Below are 20,014 nucleotides of genomic sequence, written 5' to 3'. Positions count from 1 at the left end.
CATAAAAGAGACAGGGCCCAGCGAATGAGGGCTGGTCTGGGGGACTGGTCTGGGTTAGTATGTTTGTTTACTCTAATGCACCTCTATGAACCAGGGAGGGGTGTCATCGGGCCAGGATCAGGACCCTCCGTAGCCCCCCCTCAGCTTAATGGGAGAAAGGTGTCTTGAGGGGGCATGGATCTGAGGGTGGGGGGGGGCGTATGGGTCAGCCCTGACAGGAAACTTGTGGCCGGTGCTATATGAAAACAGCCTCTATAGCATAGAGGCTTCAAAGAGCAGCTCTCCCCGGAGACTACGCTCACACACACACACACATTCAAATGCACACACGCGGACTCCTCTTTAAGGATACCGCCGAGAGAAGAGGGCGACCCCAATGTGAAACATCAGTCAACAAGTGTGCGCCCAGGGTTGAAAGGTCACGGCGCTTCTATTTTTTCACCTGCTTCCTGCACCGAGCAGGAAGCGTTTGAAGGCGCGACGGGTTGGTATGGCTCTGCTTGGTTTGTTTGCACATACAGTACAATACGCGAGCTGGCGCTTTGATGCTTTGAAGATGTTACTGATCCACTCATTGGGGGGTGACACGACACATGGCTGTCCAGTTCTTCTTCTCGAAGCCCTGCCTCTCTCCCCTAAATATACCACTAATGTCCAATAATGAAATTTCCTTGTTATGCAATTCCCTGTTTTTTATTTGCTCGGCTTTGATGTACGAAAAAACACAATGATGGCCCTGATTAGAACAACAATAAATAGGCCGTACACAGACGCAGGGGCTGGCGTCTTATTGAAGGCTGGTCTGTCTCAGCTAGCAGGCTAGCAGGTCACTGAGGTCACATCGCTCAGCCATGGATACATCATCTCCACACGAGACACATGACATGGAGGACCAGCACATCATGATTGTAGGATTTTTCCAGTGCCTGATTTTGTATGTTTATAATTGTTCTTTGTTCTGTGTTGGTCATTTGGATTTCTGTTTTCACACAGAGTCAGTGTGCATTGTGAAATAACCTGGAACATCCAGAATGTTGGGTTTCGTATATGTGCCTCCTGTGTTGTCTCGGTGGAAGAATGCTTTCATCCACCCCCCCTCCCTCCCTCTCCCCCCCTCCCTCTCCCCCTTCAGACCTGGAGCAGATTTCCCTATCTGGGTTTTCCTGTCCACTCATCAGTAGGGGAGAACCCTTTCATCATCAGCGCTTTTAAAGTACCTCACATTAGCATAAACTACGTGAGGGGGACCTGTCTATGGCAACCATGTCTTCATTAGGCTCTCTGACTGACTGACTCCAACACAGAGACTAGCATTAATTACACGTCAAGTCCCCTCCAGTCTTATCTATCAAGAACAATGCCAGGATTTGAGCTGGAACGTCATTTCCAAATATGTTTTTGTCCGTCATCACGTCAGCCATCTTTGATTGTCGACCTAAGCTCTACGTTCATGCTTCTGTTTGTTCCTCTCTCATTGAGATGGGAATAAAAGAACAGCAAAGGTAAATAGGACAAAAACCTTTGCATTCGAATGGCCTTGCTTTTTTGTAGTCGTCCATCCTGCGTGTATTTTATTCTGTGTTTTGGTTATGCCTAACAAAAGGTGAGTGAATGTGGTTGTGCTCATTTGGGCTGGCTGACGGTGTTTGAAAACAGCGTGGGCTCTGTTGTGCGTCTTGATGAGCGGCGATCGCCTGGCCGCTGCCTCTGAACAAACAAGCAACACACAGAGAGACACGGTGAGGCGACCAGAAATCAGGAGAGCTTCACAATGTCCTCTCAGAGGTGACAGGCGGGGCAGTGGGAGGGGAGCAGTAGAGCTCCTGTGATCCGGTACCCATCTAGTGGGGGCGGGGGGTGAGTTGGTGCACGCGGTGTGTGTGTGTATATGGAGGGGGGGCAAACATCTAGCTTGGGTCAGAGAACCATGCCTCCACTCAACAATGGAGCTCCACACCCCAGATCCTAGCCTTGCCCACTGTACAGACATCCTACCTCTCCTCCTCTGACAGCAGAGGTCACGGGGTCATGTCCACTGTTCAGTCGTGAGACTGGCGCTCCTTGCGAGAGGGAAGCTCGTCTCCCAGTCGCCCTCCCCTCCCCCGTCTACGCCTTTATGAAGATCACATGCTTCCGGGTGGAGAGGAAGAGGGGGGTGGGGAGGGTCGCGGGCCGTGGAGAGAGTTGGCGGGTGCAGTGCTCTGGGACACGGTGGCATCTTGCGAGGACTCTCCCAGCCTGTCCTGTCTGTCAGCCGGGCCTCCCTCCCTGGCCTTCGAGGGAGGGGCCCGTCCGGGGGGGCCTGGGACGGTGGTGTTGGTGCTGCCGCTGGCATTTTTCCTTCGGTGAACTTTGTCTCAGACTATCCTGCCACCCCTCGCAGAGTCCCGCTTGACCTCTGGGTGTGATGGATAGTCTGAGATGGGCCATAAAGCACCGGGGTTGGCCAGATGCTGCCCGTGTGTGTGTGTGTGTGTGTGTGTGTGATGGTCTCGGTGAAGTGACATACGTTGCCAATTTGGCCCCTTTACAAAGTCTGGAAGTTTCCCTGGATTGATTCAGTGTCTTCTACAGTATGCGGTGGGGTCGTGTGTCTCCATTGTGTCTGTCTCGACTGTAGCATGGAAATACTGATTACCAACGTCGGCTAAGATCATGGAAATTATGAGTGGCAGACAAAGGAATTAGCAAATTGTAAATACGAAATGAAACTGAAAATGTGAACAGATTGGCTTTCTGTCAGCTGTTTGTTTTTGGTGTTGAGAAGATGGAGAGTGATGTTGGCCCCAGTGTAGAGGGGTGGGGGAGAGGGGGGTAGAACTGGGGTCGTTTTCCTGCAGGAGCCCTCCCAGGCTGTTTTGCAAAACAAAACGAAGCAGCCAGACCCCCTTATTGAAAAAATATAGCTCAGTGAGACGGAAATTTATTAACTGGCACCAGTTAATGCCTGCATTATTCATTTCTGGCGAGCATGAAGAATGATCTAAAGAGGTCTGAAATTGCGGGCGAGCAGGCTGACTGCACAGAGGCTGGGGAGCGTTGGCTCGATTCATCCTTCTGGAGGGGTGTGTGCATGGGTGGAGGGGGGCAGGGGGGCGGGGGAGGAGGGGGGTGGGTGGGTGGGGGGTTGCGGGGCTGGCGGAGGGGAGGTGCGCCCTCCCCTCTCTGGACAGGGCGATCTGGTAACAGCTGTGCTCCTCTCATGAGGGGGCGGCTGGGATCCAGAGAGAGAGGGCCTAACTGGGACAGATGGACCAGCACAGCAACACCACTCTTATTAAAATACAATATCTAAGGATCGTAGCGTGTGTGTGCGTGCCTGTGTGTGCATGTGTGCACTGTTGAATGTGTTTATGTGTGTGAGTGTGTGCGTGGAGGGGGGGGGGGTTAGGGTAGTTGCAGCACGATCAACAGAATGCAGGGAGAACGTTTATTTTAATGTATTTGTTGTCTGTGTGTGATTGTATTGTATTGTACACATCTAGACTTCTCGTTGCAGCGGTTCAATGTCCCTGTCTCACTCACATCACTTTCTTTGTCTCTCTCATGTAATGTTTGCTTTTCAAGCCCATCTCCCCCACCATCCCTCCTTCTTTCCCCCCTCGTTCTGCTAGTCTCAGGCAGGGAGTAGGAGGTGCTGGGCAGGACTCGGTGCCAGTGGCATATGGCTTTCCACTGCGCTAAACATTCATACAACAGACAGGCCCATCAGTTAGGGCAGGGGCCGGAGGAGGGGAGAGAGCAGGGCTCTGATGAATGGAGTTTAGGACTTACCTGCTGCTAAAACATTACCTCTGAAAACACACGCGCTCCCAAAAGCCCACATGACATTTTGGAATCGCAAGACCATGAAACACCGACCCTCACAAGCACACATCATGTACGCCAGGTTACGGCAAAAAAGAAATACCTTTTTTAAGGGGGGGGGGACGGACGACTCTCAACAAGGCACCCAGGGTCAGGTCTTCATAGGCCAATTAATGCACAGCATCTGCTGTATGGAGAGAACATCGTAGAGAACTTCCGAACCACTTTAGGCAATTAAAGGGGGGTGGGGGGGTGGGGGTAAGGGGGGGGGTAGTGGTGGAAGGGGTGAAGGGGGGGGGGGGAGGCTTCCTGCTCCTTCAAATACCTCTCATTGCTGGAGTAAGCATCAAATGGATGGGCTAGATTAGACCAAATTAAGCCATTCTTCTGGGAGTCTTTCTCTGGTCCTCCATCTCGGAGCCGACTTGCCTTTGTTCTTTCTCAGGACCCCGGTGTTCTTCTGCCAAATTGAACAGAAGGCTGGGAGGGTGACGGGGGTCCGGGCCGGAGACACACCAGTGCAGAGACACAATCAGTCTAAACCCTGCTGTCTGCAGCACAAAGTGAAAAGACTCTAATTGGGCTTTTTTACGCTGCATTTTGCTGCAGGATCGCTGGATTATGAAAAAGCAATTACACCTTTACAGCAAGGACTTTAATTTGCTTTTTCATCGGTCGGTAGCGCTGTAAAAAATGAGTTTTGATAGTTTTTATATTGGTTTGTTGTCTGTAGAACTGTGATGAGGGGCTTTATTTGACGTAGCCCTAATTTGTTGTACTGTAGTTTTCCTCTGAAACAGGATTCAAACATTTTCTACAGTATATATAAACTAGGTTACACACCGCCTAAAGGCTAATGACTTCAGACATACAATGAAGAAGCATGTGAAGGATACACAGAAAGGGGTGTACACTGAACAACAAGCCTCACAAGGCAAAACAATCATTGTGTGGATAGAACCTGGAGCCTCAGGGGCTGTTATTATCAGAATATCCCCTTGGGGCAGTGTTGCCTAAAAAACCTCTTCTTAATGCCCGCTCACTAACAAGTATGGGTTTAAGTTTGGTGCAGGAATGTATGAGTTCCTAATATTTCAATAAAATGTTATTGAAAAAAGTTTTTAAAGGAATAACATGAGAGTTTATGTGAGATTTTTATCTGAAACATGTTGGAGACATTTTTTTACGCACAAGATTTCAATTGAATATGTTAGGGAACTGTGCTCGTTATTCTCGTAATATCCAAATCAAAATGTGCAAAATTCAAACATTTGATGAGCCAGATGAAAGAATAAAATGACTGCTTCTATCAAGACCAGCTATCGTAGTGTCTCCGATGGAACTGAATGTAATGGATGCACTTCACCACATATTTGTGTATTTGAATGTGATTTGCAGAGAAAGCATTCTAAATAAACAATTATTTACAGTGTTAAATAAAAGAGTTAATAAACATTTGGTATAAATAACCAATTTTCTATCATAACATCCTTGTAATCCTAGCCTTAAGACAATTCTTATTAGTGTTAATATAGTGGTTAATTTTGACACAATTCAAAGGAGATTTAATTACTGTGTCACTTGCTGTGTTTTAATTTTTTTAATAAGCAATCAGCCAGATGAGCATCCTTCGTGTTTCTGCATCTAAAAGCAAAATCAAAATCTAATTTTCTAAATGACTGTTTTTCTCCATAGCATCTGTTGGCATTAAAGCTGAAGCAGACCAGGGTTAGCATTCTAGAAAATGAGCCAATCTAACTCAAATAGAGCATAGAAGAGCCAGGAGGCGGGTGGAAACACCATGCCAAGATTAAGAAACTTTTTAATCTTGGTTGATAACTCCCCTATCAGCTGAAATAAATCCATACAAAAAAAAAACTTTGAATTCAAACACTTACATTTCTTAGAAGATGAGCCAATATTAATAATACATAAATTCATAGAGAACTAAAAACTAACAACATTTTGGTAAGGATATAACATAGATATAGTTTATTTTAAACATCCTCAAAATAGCCACCTCAGTTTAGAATACTTTGCACAAGAGACAGGAACATTTGTCTGGGTTCTTTCTCATCACTGGTCCCATGTAGCCTCCCATTTGTTGATCATAACTCAGTGCAGGGGATGCTTGTTTGTTTGCCCTCACATTTCATTTGCTAATCGGCCCAGTAATAAGTCATAATTAGAGAGACTCTACATAACCGACATAACTGATTTGCACCAATTGCACGCCGAGCATTGTTAACCAAGCGCTAAACAGTGTCATAACTGACAACGTTCCAGTCGGCAGAGTCCATACATTGTAAATTAGGTCTGTTAATATACTCCCTGTCTTCTACAAGGCAGAGAGGGGAAACCAGGAGGGTGTAACCACACACACAAACCCACACACACATACACACACAGGGTGAGAATCACAAGACCCTGTTGGGCCTTTTGTGCTGTTGGGTTAGCTTTGCGCCCACCATTGTTTTGCCACCATGCAGAGAGTGATCAACTCTCATGCGTGGACAGGGGACATGGCAACATCAAATACCTTCATTTGCATGAAGCTTTACAAAGTCCCTGATACTCTTTCATGCCAGGGACCCACCAGTGTCTCCATAAAATTCACTTTAGCTATGGGGGGTCCAGGACCTTGCTAAATACTGCCCCAATACTGCTGTCAACAGCCTGTCAATCAAGTGACAAATCCCTCCGATTTAAAATAGCGCTGCTTGCTTGCTGTCTACGAAGGGCCTAGAATGAAACACAGACATCTTACAGTAAGTGTAATAAATTGCTGGATTACTGATATCCATTAAAATATGTAAAGTACACTAAATTGTTTGGCATTCATCTCTGATTGTAGATAGCATTGTCTCACTCTTATTTTGATAATGTGTTTTCCATTTTGACAGTTCCATTTAAAACATTTAGACAAACTAAAATTTGAATATTGTAGCCAGAGGTGTATTTCATAAAATAAAATAAACTGCATTTATTATCAACAAACTTCTGAAAAGGTAGATTAAATCAAGTTGTTGTCTCTGATACAGTTGGCTGAATGATTTAGTCAATGTACTAATACTAAGTGGCTAGAACATTTCTAGACAGCTCAGTTTCACTGAGTCAGTCAGTCTGTGTTCACAGTCCATTAAATAATCAACCTGAAAGGATTTTCTTTTCAAAACAGCCTGGACGTGAAGCACTGCAATCAGATAACCATATGTATCTGCAGGCAAACAGGCAGGCAGGCAGGTAGACAAGCATTCAGACGGGCAGGCAGGTAGACAGACAGGTAGACAGACAGGTAGACAGACAGGCAGACCCTGGGCAGGAGACCAGACGGACATTAAAAAAACACATAGACGGACAGAAAGACATACAGACATTTGGACGGACGGACATGCAGGCAGACTTGCAGACGGACAGGCTTGCTGAACTCTTAGCCACTGGACAGACAAGGCATGGGCAGATAAGACATCTTAAGAGCCAGCGAGCGTCTAATCTATTCTAGATGGCTGATACTGGCCTTGTCGCTCAGACCTTCCAAATCCTGGAGGTTTGGTCTGAGAGGAAGGATTTAACTTAAACCCCTTTCAACGTGTTAAATGTGTTTTTGTAATTAAACCCATAGAATTAACACTGACAAGCGGAGGTCAACGAGAGCACAGCTCCTCTGTTCAAATGGTGCTCTTCAACTCAGAGAGAAAGAGAGAGAAAGAGAGAGAGAGCGTAAGAGCACAGTTGTACACCACAAAGCTTCAACGGCTGCCAAAAAGAGAGACAGAGAGAGAGAGAGAGAGAGGGAGGGAGAGAATGTATAGAGACCCAGAAACTTTGCCAAAGCCAACTCAGTATGGATGTCAATGTTCAGGGTATGTCCTGCTCTGTGAGTTAACCTCAGAACCACACTGTTTTCTTAGAAACTTAGAAAAGATTTGGGAGGGTATCCAATTATGCAACTTCAAAGGGCGGGAGCTGTTGGAGCAAAGCTTTGAGTTACCCCTAAACCCCCTAAAATCAAATAAACAGAAACATCTGTTACAGTGTGTAACAATTGGTTAGGATTAAATGTATAGTGCCAGTCTGCTTTTATAATACAACCACTTAGCCTTCCGTTGCAATATCAGTCGTAATGTTTAAATATGTATTATTTACCATGTCTTTGAAACTAAAACAATTTAAAATAAAATAAACAATATATATGTATTTGTAAAAATAAACTTAAATAAAGCTGTCCAATAATAATGTGTTAACTGAACAGAGGTAATCAAAGAGACGTGTAATTTCATATCTTGGACAACATCATGGGTTTTGGTTGATGGCCACACAACACATGCGATAATGGACTTTGAATACTTTTTTCTGTTAGTCAGACAGAGAACTTTCACCGTCAGATACAACAATTGAAAAAAATCTCCTTGAAATACAAATATGATTTACTTACAGCTGCATTTGTAAGTTAATAATTTTAGTTTCTGAAAGTATAAATGGAAAAACATAAAATTCGAATTTAATAATGTGTTAGAAACAATGTTAAACATGTAATTTTAAATATACAGTGGTAATTATTGTGAGTAAAGAGATACTTAAATAACCTACATATATTTGCAACCTTTTTGTGTGCTCATCTAAATGTTATTTAGCAGGCCAAAACTGAATACATTTGAATTCAACTATCATCTATCTAAATGTAACTATTTCAATATGCAAATAAACAATGCTGTAACTCGGTATAAGGTTTATTATAATTTAAACATTTTTTATTGTCATTATACTATTTTTATTTTAATAAAATAAAAAGAGTACCTGCTCTCTACATGCAAATCCGTGATATATTTCTCCTTTACTTTATCATTGCCACAGACTGAAACATCTTCCTCCATTTCATTTAAGCTTGTGCTGAACGGAGTGAAAAAGCAGTATTCAGGTAATAATAAGTGAAATGGACAAAGCCTTAAAAGAGAAGCACTGTTCCTTTCTATCCAACCAGCCATGAAATCATAATGGATCTCTTTCAACCTCCGACACCACTGGCCGCTTGGCCTGGGCCTCTCATTATACAGGAGGGGAGTGGAGAGCTGGTGCTCCTGCAGACCACAGCTCCACTTGAAAGCTTTTGATAGACTGAACTGAGGCCCGCTAATTGAACGTGAATAAAAAAGGAAAACAGAACATTTCAGAAATGTACGAGACACCGATGCAACAAAGCAGATTCTAGACATCTTGTTTACAGTCTACAACAGAACCTGGACTTTTAAATGACAATATCACGTTACAAAGAATTGGAATTTGAAATAAGTGTATTAAAAGAAAAACTGAAATTATAATAATTACTGAACACACTACCAAATCTTTACAATTATTTATGATTTTTTTATTTTTATTGGTTTCATCATCATTGTACACAGCACACTAAACACAATAAACCCTATTATCTTATTTTAATAATGTATTTGTAATCCAATCAAATGACAACAAAGAACCATACAAACATATTCACTAGATGGAAGAAAACTAGATATGAATTAAAAGAGATTAAAATTAGTTGCTCACAGTTTGTACCTGAAACTCTGGTCCCAGACAACGACATACAGGGACATGGGAGCTGGGGGGAGACGGCCTGTTGGTATCATGTTCTTAGCATGTTCTTAGCATGTCCTGCCTGTGTCTAAGAAGCATGGATGAAGACTGTTCTGGTGTCATGTAGAGAGAGCAGGACAAGAAAGATGGGTTGATAGAGAGTCTAAAGAGCAGAAATTAGAGAAAAACAGGAAGAGAGAGAGAGACTAAGCGAGCTAGAAAGAAAGATAGGCTTGGTGTTAGTGTCCACTGGCACTTTCTGGGGCATGTGCCCACTCAACGTGGCATCCCGCTTGCTCAGCGTCCCTCAACGGACCCACACAACACACACAAACACACACACACCTAACCATGGACAAAAGTATAACACACACACACTCTCTCTTTCAACTCCGAATAACACAACAGCAAGAGATATAAAATACAAACTATGGGATATTTACAAACCACCACAAAGCTAACTGACACAAGGCTAACTGACACACAACTAACTGACTTGTAGTTTACTTTCAGACGGACAAACAGCAACAGTTACTGACATACAGTCACACAGAGGTAACTGACACAAAGACACACAAGGGTGAGTAACACACAGACAGACAAGGGTAAAGTGACAGCCGCACATGACTAACCGACAGCACAGCTAGCACATGACAGAGCGTGGATGGCCTGAGATGGGGAGACAGAGACAGAGGACAAAGACAAGTTAGATATCTTACGCTCATCAGATCGATACACACTGCCTAAAAGAATGACCTCTCAGTCTCGCACAGGAGAACACAGAAGAGAGGTGCACATCTCTGTATTGTCCAGTAACACTGTCAATTCACTGACTTGTCAGTTGTAAGTGGGGCCTCTCCTCAGGCTGTGACAGAGATGGCCCGAAGGAGCTGGAAGGACCCAGGTCACATGTCAGGAACTGAGGAGATTTGAGTACAGTGAATCAAATATTCAAACAAGACTGACCGTCTGGTGAAGATGGACACACACCTGCCGCTACCACATACTGACTGCCACACACACACACGGACACGCACGGAAACACATACAAACTCATGCATACACTAACACGCACCCACACACAAACGTACATGCCACATACATACACAGACAAACACGTGAATACAAACAGTCTAACCAATGAACACTTTTCCAGAAAACAGACCAGTCAGTAAAGCACCTGTGAAATGGGCAAAAACACCATAAACCATGTCATGACCAAACCACATAAAAAACTATGTCCAAAAACACCAGAGTATGTGCTCAGAAACAGCACATAGCACTGTTACCTAATGTGTTTACATTTTCCTAGTCATAGATTCTAATGTTTGTATACAAATACAGAAATAAACATATGCAGTAAACTGTATAAACACATGTTGTTTATTTCACAGTACTAGAAAACATTACTTTTAGTTAATACATGAGAAAAGGACAAGACTAAAGAAAACGTTTTGAGAGAAAGGTCTGTCAGCAACCCTCAACTGGCCTGAAGTTATACAGAAAATCCAGAAGATGGCAACATATCTCTGGCTCAAACCCACTCTCACTGCACCCACCCTCTCTCCCCCTCTCCCTCTCTCCCCCTCTCCCTCTCTCCCTCCCGCCGTCTCAATTGCTCTGTTCATTTTATTCACATGTCTAACTATACTCTATATTTAATTATTTATTAATTCACTTCTTTGCCTGGCCATACTAACATTTGCATGAGGAGAGGAAAGGGTGTGTTTGTGAGGGGAGGTGTTGGGGGTTAGGGAGTTGGGGGGTGCAGGTAAACACTGTGAATTATTCACAAGGTGTCTTTTTTCCACTATTGGTGCTTGGACAAGCTAAAAGACAGGCAGTAGGATGCCCCTGGTAGCGTGTGTATTTCTGTGTGTGCGTAGCTTCACATGTGGACTGGATATTCAATCTGAGTGGGGAGAGGGTTTGGTGGTGGGTAGATGAACCGATAGCCACAGGACACGACAAACACATCTCTGAAACACCCGAAAATGCACGAAAAACACTCCACCTCCTCGATCTCCATCTCCTCTTCTCTACCTCTTCCTCTGGTTTTCTACATCGTTCCTATTGCATAAGTTGAAGAGAGAGAGAGACCTCACCAGGACACTAACATTCCACCCAGAGAGACCACTCCAGGGGTTGATACACAATCTTCCAAGTAGGTGCAGCAATGTTGATACAGAGCTGTGGTGAGGGAGTGGAGGATAGAATGATGGAGCGTTACATCTCTCCCTGCTGTACGTCCCTCCTCTACTGGAGCGACTGTCACTTCAAACACCCTCCGCCAAGACGGCCCTATTTGCCATGGTAAACATCTTAATATTTGATGTACTGTACTGTACTCACATCCCTTTGGCACATTTGTTCTGTGTGTTAGGATGCGTGTTTCTCCGTTGATGTGTATGTCTGCTAGTGCGTGTGTGTGTGTGTGTGTGTGTGTGTATGTGTGCACAAATTCAAGTTTGGGTGCAAGACAATAATTGAAAGAAATTTCCTTTCAACATATTTACACTCCATAATATTTTTAGCAATGATGAATAAATTATTAACCGTACTGCAGAGATCGTTTATTTTATTTCCACTGAATTAAACAGACACTCACCAATCCAGAATTTACTTTATTTACTTTGGAAATGAAATTCACAAATTACAGTATACTCAATTGTTATTTTAAATGTACAGTAGATTTATCCATAGTCAATCATACCGTAAATGTAACAAATCTGAACATTTTAGAGGATACCATTCCCTAAATATGGTAATAGCCTGTCATAGAGTTTATTTTCCCTGAATGTGCAATGGTCCCTCTTGTCCCAGGCTGCTGTGGCTCCGGGTCTGTGCCAAGCCTGCCAGCCTGAGGAGTGCCAAGGAGACCAATCGGACTGAGGTGGGCATAGGGTGGAAGTGACACGCCAGACACGACAACAATTAGATGAGTCACTTCCTGTCCTGTCATAGTGTTTGGTCAGAAAAGGCCTGTGAGAAAGACTTACCCTGTTAGCATTCAACACAAATGAACAATCTTTTTAATAAAACAAAATCTTTGTTTGTCAAAATAACATGAGACTATCTGGATATTTCCTGGTATTTTTTCTTTGATCAACAGGATATATATCTTTGATCAATATTTCAACAGGATACCTATAACTAATTGTAATGCAAAAATCAATTCTTATCAATTTCAGTTCATTCTGAACTGTCAAACAATTAAATACAATTCAACAACATTTCCATAGCTGCTATGCACATAAAGGAAAGCAGGTGAAGCTGAGGCTGAGATAAACAGGAAGAGGAACTAGGTGGCTAGTATAAGGTCAGTTGCACAGGTGAAAACAGGGTTTTCTGCAAATAAGATATAAAGTTAAAAAAATATAAATAAACATTGCCTCGTTGTAGCTAGAACAGCTTTGTGTTCTCCTGAAAGGGCCACCAGAACAAGTTCTAGCTCACCTGTATTCTAGGGAAACATAACAAATCCTGATCGTGTCTGATGGCATCTGCCTTCTTGTTTCGGGAGGGTGTGTGAACAGACATGACAAGGACACACAAATTAACAATCAAACACCACAGCCATTTCTGTCAGCTTTCAAAACATAGACAAACCACTTTCAGGTAACAAATGAAACCAGGTGATCCAGATGGGGAGAGGGAATGGAGATAGAAATGGAAAAAAACTCACATTGGAAAACAGTGCAGCATCCGACTGATGCTGACACACGCACACACACACACACACACACGCACACACAGACAGACACACACACACACGTGCACACACCAACCCCCACAGAGCAGGGCATCAGACCTCTCGTGGCCCCTCGTTCTCGGGTTCAGTGGCGCCTCGAACGACGCTGCCACCTCTTCCTCTGTCATGTCTGCCACCGCTGATAGGCTCCATCATGGGGCTGGCAGGCTGGCAGGCTGGCTGGCTGACTGGCTGGTAGGCTGGCTGGCAGGCTAGTCCCGGGGGAGCGTGTGGGGCCCGGGGGGTGTAAGGCATTGGGCTGAAGCATTGCCAGCCTGTGCAGCAGCTGTGAGGGAGACAGATAGGCAGATGTGAGAGTGTGAAGGCAACAGAAGGTATCGGTGATACAGAGTCCTCCATTTTTGTTATTCCACCCTTTCCTAGGAGGAAGAAGCAGGCCCTTGATCTGGCTCACAGTGAAACACTTAGCTTTTGTTCCCGGAGATGTAAACCAGAAGACAGGAGAAAGAGAGAGAGAGAGAGGGAAGGAGGGAGAGAGAGAGAGACTCGAAGTGTTCCTCAGAAGAGGGCTTGTGAATGATTCTCCTACCCACTTCTCTGCACTGCAACAACTTTTTGTAACTCGTTTCCTAGTCCAACTACTTGTCTAGTTTACTACTTGTACAACTTTGTATACTAAAAACGATGCTTTCTTCACCTTCAATGAACTTTCCCATTCATTATCCTCCCCCCGCCTCTCTCTCTCTCTCTCTCTCTCTCTCTCTCTCTCTCTACCTCTCTCTCTCTCTCCCTCCCTCCCTCCCTCCCTCCCTCCCTCCCTCCCTCCCTCCCTCCCTCCCTCCCTCCCTCCCTCCCTCCCTCCCTCCCTCCCTCCCTCCCTCCCTCCCTCCCTCCCTCCCTCCCTCCCTCCCTCTTTCCCTCCCTCCCTCCCTCCCTCCCTCCCTCCCTCCCTCCCTCCCTCCCTCCCTCCCTATCTCTCTCTCTGTCTCTCTCTCTCTCTCTTTCTCTGTCTCTCTCACACACACGTGCCACCATGTCCTGTTCTTAATTGGTTAGGGGAGTGGAGATGAGAGGAGAAGTGGGAAAGAGAGATGGTCACCCTAGCCGCTTGCCCTCAGGCGACTCTTCCATCAGCCTTCCGCTCCTGGGCAATAACATTGAGATATTTCTCTCCCAACATTTCTGACTGTTTACAGTACATTCAACGAAGCTTAGTAAGAGAAAAGTACGGTGATGTATTTTCACACGCCGATTCTGCAGATAGTGGGTCTCTGATAACTGCTAGATAGTCCTTGTTGGCGTGAAATGTGATTCGCCCAACACAAACACGCTACATCTGTTCTAGCAACCCATCGCAGGTGCCTGCCCGCTAAGTAAACACCCTTGCATCAAACCCTGTACGCCAACCGTCATCACACTCTCTTCAGACTGCGCTTTCACACAGGGAATTCTTTCCCAGGTCTACTTCCATAGTAACAGGATCCCCTGTGTAGAATGCACACCCTGTTTCGCTCTGACAGAAAATATGAGAGATGGGAGAGATCTCCCACAGAGTTCCCAGACGTAGAGTTACGTATGTGTTCGCACTCGGAGCTCTTGCTAGAGCCGAAAACTGCCCAACACTACACGCCTCTGGGCTCTGAAGAACAAACACACGCAGACATGTAAAACCAGGCAGTGTGATATTGTTCTACGAAATGTTTATGTGTGCAAGCGTAACCTCGCAGCCCAAGTTCAGTTTTCAATGTGTCCATTCTCTTCTCGAATTGCGTGTAAAATCATCATGTTTGTGTATCTAAGCCACGCATAAAATCTCCAACAACTTGTGTGTGCTCCTTAGTTTGATCTTGAATGTGTTTTCTTAGATAGAATAGGATGTATGTGTGTGTGTGTATGAGCTATGAGTGTGTTTGTGTGTGTGTGAGTGAGTGAGTGTGTGCATGTGTGTGCACTACACCGGAGCAGAGTACATCTGCAATCTCAGTGAAACAGGCTGTTAGCATACAGCTTTGACAACTCCATCAGGCCAGTCTCAAGGTAGCTGTCAATCACAACAAATCACCTCCCCCCAGCACTCCCAGGACCCCTCTCTGCTATCACAGCACATGACAGGCCCCTACAGCTCTATTTACACACAGACACACACACACACACAAATACAAACCTGATGCCAATACTCCGGTAATTATAAACCATAAGAGAAGAGAGGGAGGAGGAGGAGGAGGAGGAGACAGAGAGAAGGAGCAGGAGGAGTAGCAGGGAGTAGAGAGGAGGGAGTGGGAGAGTAGGTTGAACGTTAAGCAGCAACAAGTTTGAAAACAATTACTCTCTCTGGGGCCTTATGTCTGGTGTTCAGTGACTTTCTTGTTTGCTATTTTCACAGTGGCACTGAGTCCAGTAACCAAAGGGACACTTCCATTCATCCTCTTTGCGAGTGTTCGTGTCTGTGTGTGTGTATCAGGACATACATTTGCGCCTGCTCACACGCTCGTGCAAGAGAGATGGTGTTTCATTAATGGATGGCTATAATGAAAAAACAAACAGAAAAACCCTCTGATGGCAAAACACCTCGTCCGTGTGGCTTCAAATGAAGGATCAAACATTTCCTCCCTTTCTAGTCAGAGGCAGGCACAGGTGTGTCTGTGTTTACAGTAGTGTTTTTATGGTGCGGTGACGATGCTAATTGTGTGCTGTTGCCCCCTAAACTGCTTGCTTGTTGGATTAATCGCTGTGCTAATTGATGCACAGACATTGTAACGTCCCCGCCGGAAAAAGGGACAGAGAGAGAGCATGAGAGTGGAGAACGGAGGATAAAAGATGAGCACGTTCGTCCACGGAGACTGTATCGCTTTGAAACTCTGCTCCTCTTTAGGCCTGGCACACTCTTCTTATGTGTATGTATGTTGTGTGTGTGCGAATGAGAATGCAATTGACCCCTGGACCATGTTGGAATCTGGGTGAAAAGGCAGTGAAAAAGAAACAGCTTAGGATCCTTGTACAGTCATGAAAACGTGTCCATCTGTCTGCGCCTCTCCACTTCCCATCTCTCCAGTCCAGCGAAGTTGGAGGAGAGGAAGTGGGGGGGGGGCGGCAATGGAAGGATAGAAAAGGGGAAAGAAGGGAAGGTTAGAGGAGGAGGGAGCAGGGGCGAGGGGAGGGGAGTATGGGGGGGGGGGGGATGCAAGTGTATGTTCTTGAGTAGGGGTGGGGTGGGGGGTGGAGAGGGCTGGCTGCAAGGCTGTGTGAGGGGTGTGGGTGAAAGGACATGCAGGTGCCAAGCAGACAAACAGGCGCTAGTGAATGTGTGATGGCATGCCTCACTGACCTCCTGTGTGTGTGTGTGTTGTGTGTGTGTGTGTGGGTGAACAGACCCGGCCATTTACCGTGCTGTAGGCCCAGGGAGGGCCGTGTCTGAATGGGGAGTCTGAGAGCAACTTTGAGGCCCTCGCTAGGTCCTGCGGCCCGCTGTGCTTTTGTATGCAGGTCCCCCCCCCTTGTCACAATTCATTTACTCAGAGGGAGTTATCAGAGAGTGCAGAAGTGTTAGAAGACCAAAATAGACGCCATTCAGGTTGCGTATGAAAACAACCCGGAAAATGCAGAATGCAGTATGAGAACATGTGGTTTATCGGTATGTGTTTGTGTAAGAATATGATCTGGCTGAGCTGGTGGTGAGAGGTAAAGGAAGACAGCCCCTGACTGGAGAGCTCTGGCTGGCCTTTCTTCCTCCCCTCTCTCCCTCTCTGAACCAAGGCGGTTGAGCGGAGTTGATTTTGATGGGGCAATGGTTGTTTAGCTGGCCCCTGGACCCAGGTTGACGCTGAAAAAGCATTTGCTGACATACAACACACACATTAAGCACACGCACCCAGACAACGCATATACGTGCTCCCGGCCAACATGCAGTAGAAACAATAAATCACATTGAAATCTTCAAACAACAAGGACTAACACTCCCAGGAGAGTAGCGCTTCTCAGCGAGTGTGTGTGAGATGACTCGATGACTCCTAAATGATTTTCTATGAGAGTGTAATGGGACCCTAGAGATCTCTCATCAACTGTGTATCTGTGAAAACACTATTTAGCGCCGATGAAGCTAAATTGGAGCAAGGAATGAAGGAGTGAAAAATAAATCACAGTGATTGCCTTCATTTATTTATTTATTTGACCAAAACAACTATTAGCAACAGATTTAGAGGTGGCACATCACAAGCATGACAGTGGTGGACATTTTCTGTCATGTGCATGTAGAACGACGCAACACACCTATGCTTATGCACACACGCACGCACGCACACACACACACACACACACACACACACACACACACACACACAGACAACACTTCCCCATAATTTAGCTGATTACAGGGGGTCTAATCACCAGGCCATGACTGGCCAGTCCTAATCAGAGTAGAAAGATAGAGAGAAAAAGACATTGGGAATCTTCAGTAAACTCAAATAGGGGCCGATTGTAACCTCACGCCAAATCGTAGGCCGCTTGTAACACAGTGAGGACCGTTCTTCAAATTGCAGGGCACTTTAACTTTTCAGTATGTGCAGGGGCTCACATACCTTTCAAAACATTACACATGACTAAATGTTTTGATTCTCTAACTTTAAAAAACGACCCAATTGGTATTTACAATGTGAGTTGATATGCCAATTGTTTATTGGGGGGGATTTTGGTTTCACAGACCAACGGTACAGTGACAGGCTTAGGCAGAGATTTGGGAGCTACAGGCCGTCATCTAACGCTGCTGGAGTACGGTCTAATGCAGCAGGAGACCGTTGACATGATTTGGTACCTTGCTCACGGACATAGTTGGTGACACTGGCTCCACCATGTGGGTGGAATATTGTAATAATTGACAAACCTGTACGGGAGTCAGGTGGCTGAGCGGTGAGGGAGTCGGACTAGTAATCCGAAGGTTGCCAGTTCGATTCCCGGTCATGCCAACTGACGTTGTGTCCTTGGGCAAGGCACTTCACCCTACTTGCCTTGGGGGAATGTCCCTGTACTTACTGTAAAGTCGCTCTGGATAAGAGCGTCTGCTAAATGACTAAATGTAAATGTAGGTAGCATTAAGTGTTTGGACACCTGTTTCACAGCCTGCGTTGTTGCTAGTTTGAAAATAGAAAATTGACATACATATATTTACATTTAGTCATATATATACACGTATTCTGTATTCAAACTATGTCTTTTTTTTTACCAAGCAGGGTCATTCTAGATCATTCTGGGTCCACAACGTAATCCAATTGAGGGTCAGATCATCTCTCAAGTGGTTTCTAATGAGTATGTTCCCTCCCCATCACATACAGTATGAAGCCCTGTCCTTCCCCTGCCTCCCACCAAGCGGACCCAGGGGCCCCTGTCTCATATCTGTTCCAGGTGTGAGTCTCTCTGGGTGGGGGGCGGAGGGCAGGGGGAGCCCCCGGCCTGGGCCTGCTATTATCCCCGTCATGGTTGCTGTACATATTTCACGGTTTAACTCCCAGAGCACCGTTAGTGGGCTAAGAAGCTGGCTCGAGGCTTGCTTCTCTGTACTGGAGAGGCAGTCCGAACGGCTGGCTGACTGGCCGAGGAGGCCGCATCATGTGATCTGATCATGTGATCTGCACCGCCTGATGGAAGGGAGCATTTAGCTTTACTCTACAGTGTGTCTCTGTTCAACTCCACAGTCCACAAGTCAAGAGGCCATGCTTGTGGACAGAAGACTGACTTTGGGCCTTACAGGGTCTGTAAACCAGCAGCCAGTATCAAATGACCTCAACCCCCCCCCCCCCCCCACACACACACACACACACACACACAAACACATGCCATCACCCATTTTCAGCCATTGAGGCATGTGCGAATAACCACTGAAATCCAGAATCAATGGTACCCTGAAGGGGGCCTGACAGAGGGAAGCAAAATCAGCCCAGTGACCCTGTGATGGCCCCTTTCTGTTGTGTGTGTGTGTGCATCTGGATGTCTGTGTGTCTGACTAGGTTTTGATTCTACACTCTGATTTTGAGGCAGCTGTAACTGTATGTCCAGATAAGAGAGAGAAAAGTAGCAATTTCATTAAGTCAAGCGGCAAACCCCTGCAGGCAAGCCTATGGACCCCCCCCCCCCCCCCCCCTTCCACACACATACACGCACACCGGCCACCCTCCTTTCCTCTGTTGGGCATAACGTCAGCCCTCTACAAGACTATACATAGAATAGGCACCCCCTACTCAACAATCAGCAGAAGAGGGGGTGGAAGTCCAGTCATAAACCCAATCGGGGGTGCTCACGCTGGGCCTCGTAAATCTCCCAGACTTTGGGTGGGGGTGGTGGGGGGGGGGGGGTCAGCTGGGGGTGGCCAGGGGTGGCAGGCAGTGACCAGGGTGTCTGGGGGGTCTGGGAAGTCCTCGTTTCCCACTTATTATTCTCTGGAAACTCCAGACAACCTCGGCTTGAACTCGGGTCACGCAAGGTCGCGACCTTGGGGAGAGACTGCTATTGTTGATGCGGGTAACCATGGCAACCGGTTGTGTACCAGAAAATTGAACAAATTGTGCGGTTGTTTTTTGATTGAGTGTTATTTTTGTTGATATAGACTTCAACTTGAGACATTCTGCATATGAATGTAGAAATGTAAACATGACTGAATACACATTACTGAAGAGATTTGTGGTTTCGGATTAATTTAACTGAAATATGTGTGTGTCTGTCAGTCATGAGATAAATGTGTGCCTTTGTGCTGGCACATCTTAATGGGAAGGAAACTGTTCTGTTCTTGTTTGTGAGTGTGCCATTATCCTGCTGTGGGAGTGAACTACAGTATGTGTGCGTAAGCATGTGTTTGTATGTGTGTGTTCAGGGGTGTGTGCCTGTATAGGTGTGTGTGTGTATGCACGTGTGTGTGCCTGTGTGTCTTTGGCTGTGTGT

Source organism: Osmerus mordax, chromosome 2 (genome assembly GCF_038355195.1).
Source record: "Osmerus mordax isolate fOsmMor3 chromosome 2, fOsmMor3.pri, whole genome shotgun sequence".
Taxonomy (NCBI): domain Eukaryota; kingdom Metazoa; phylum Chordata; class Actinopteri; order Osmeriformes; family Osmeridae; genus Osmerus; species Osmerus mordax.
Note: the sequence above shows the minus strand (reverse complement) of the source record.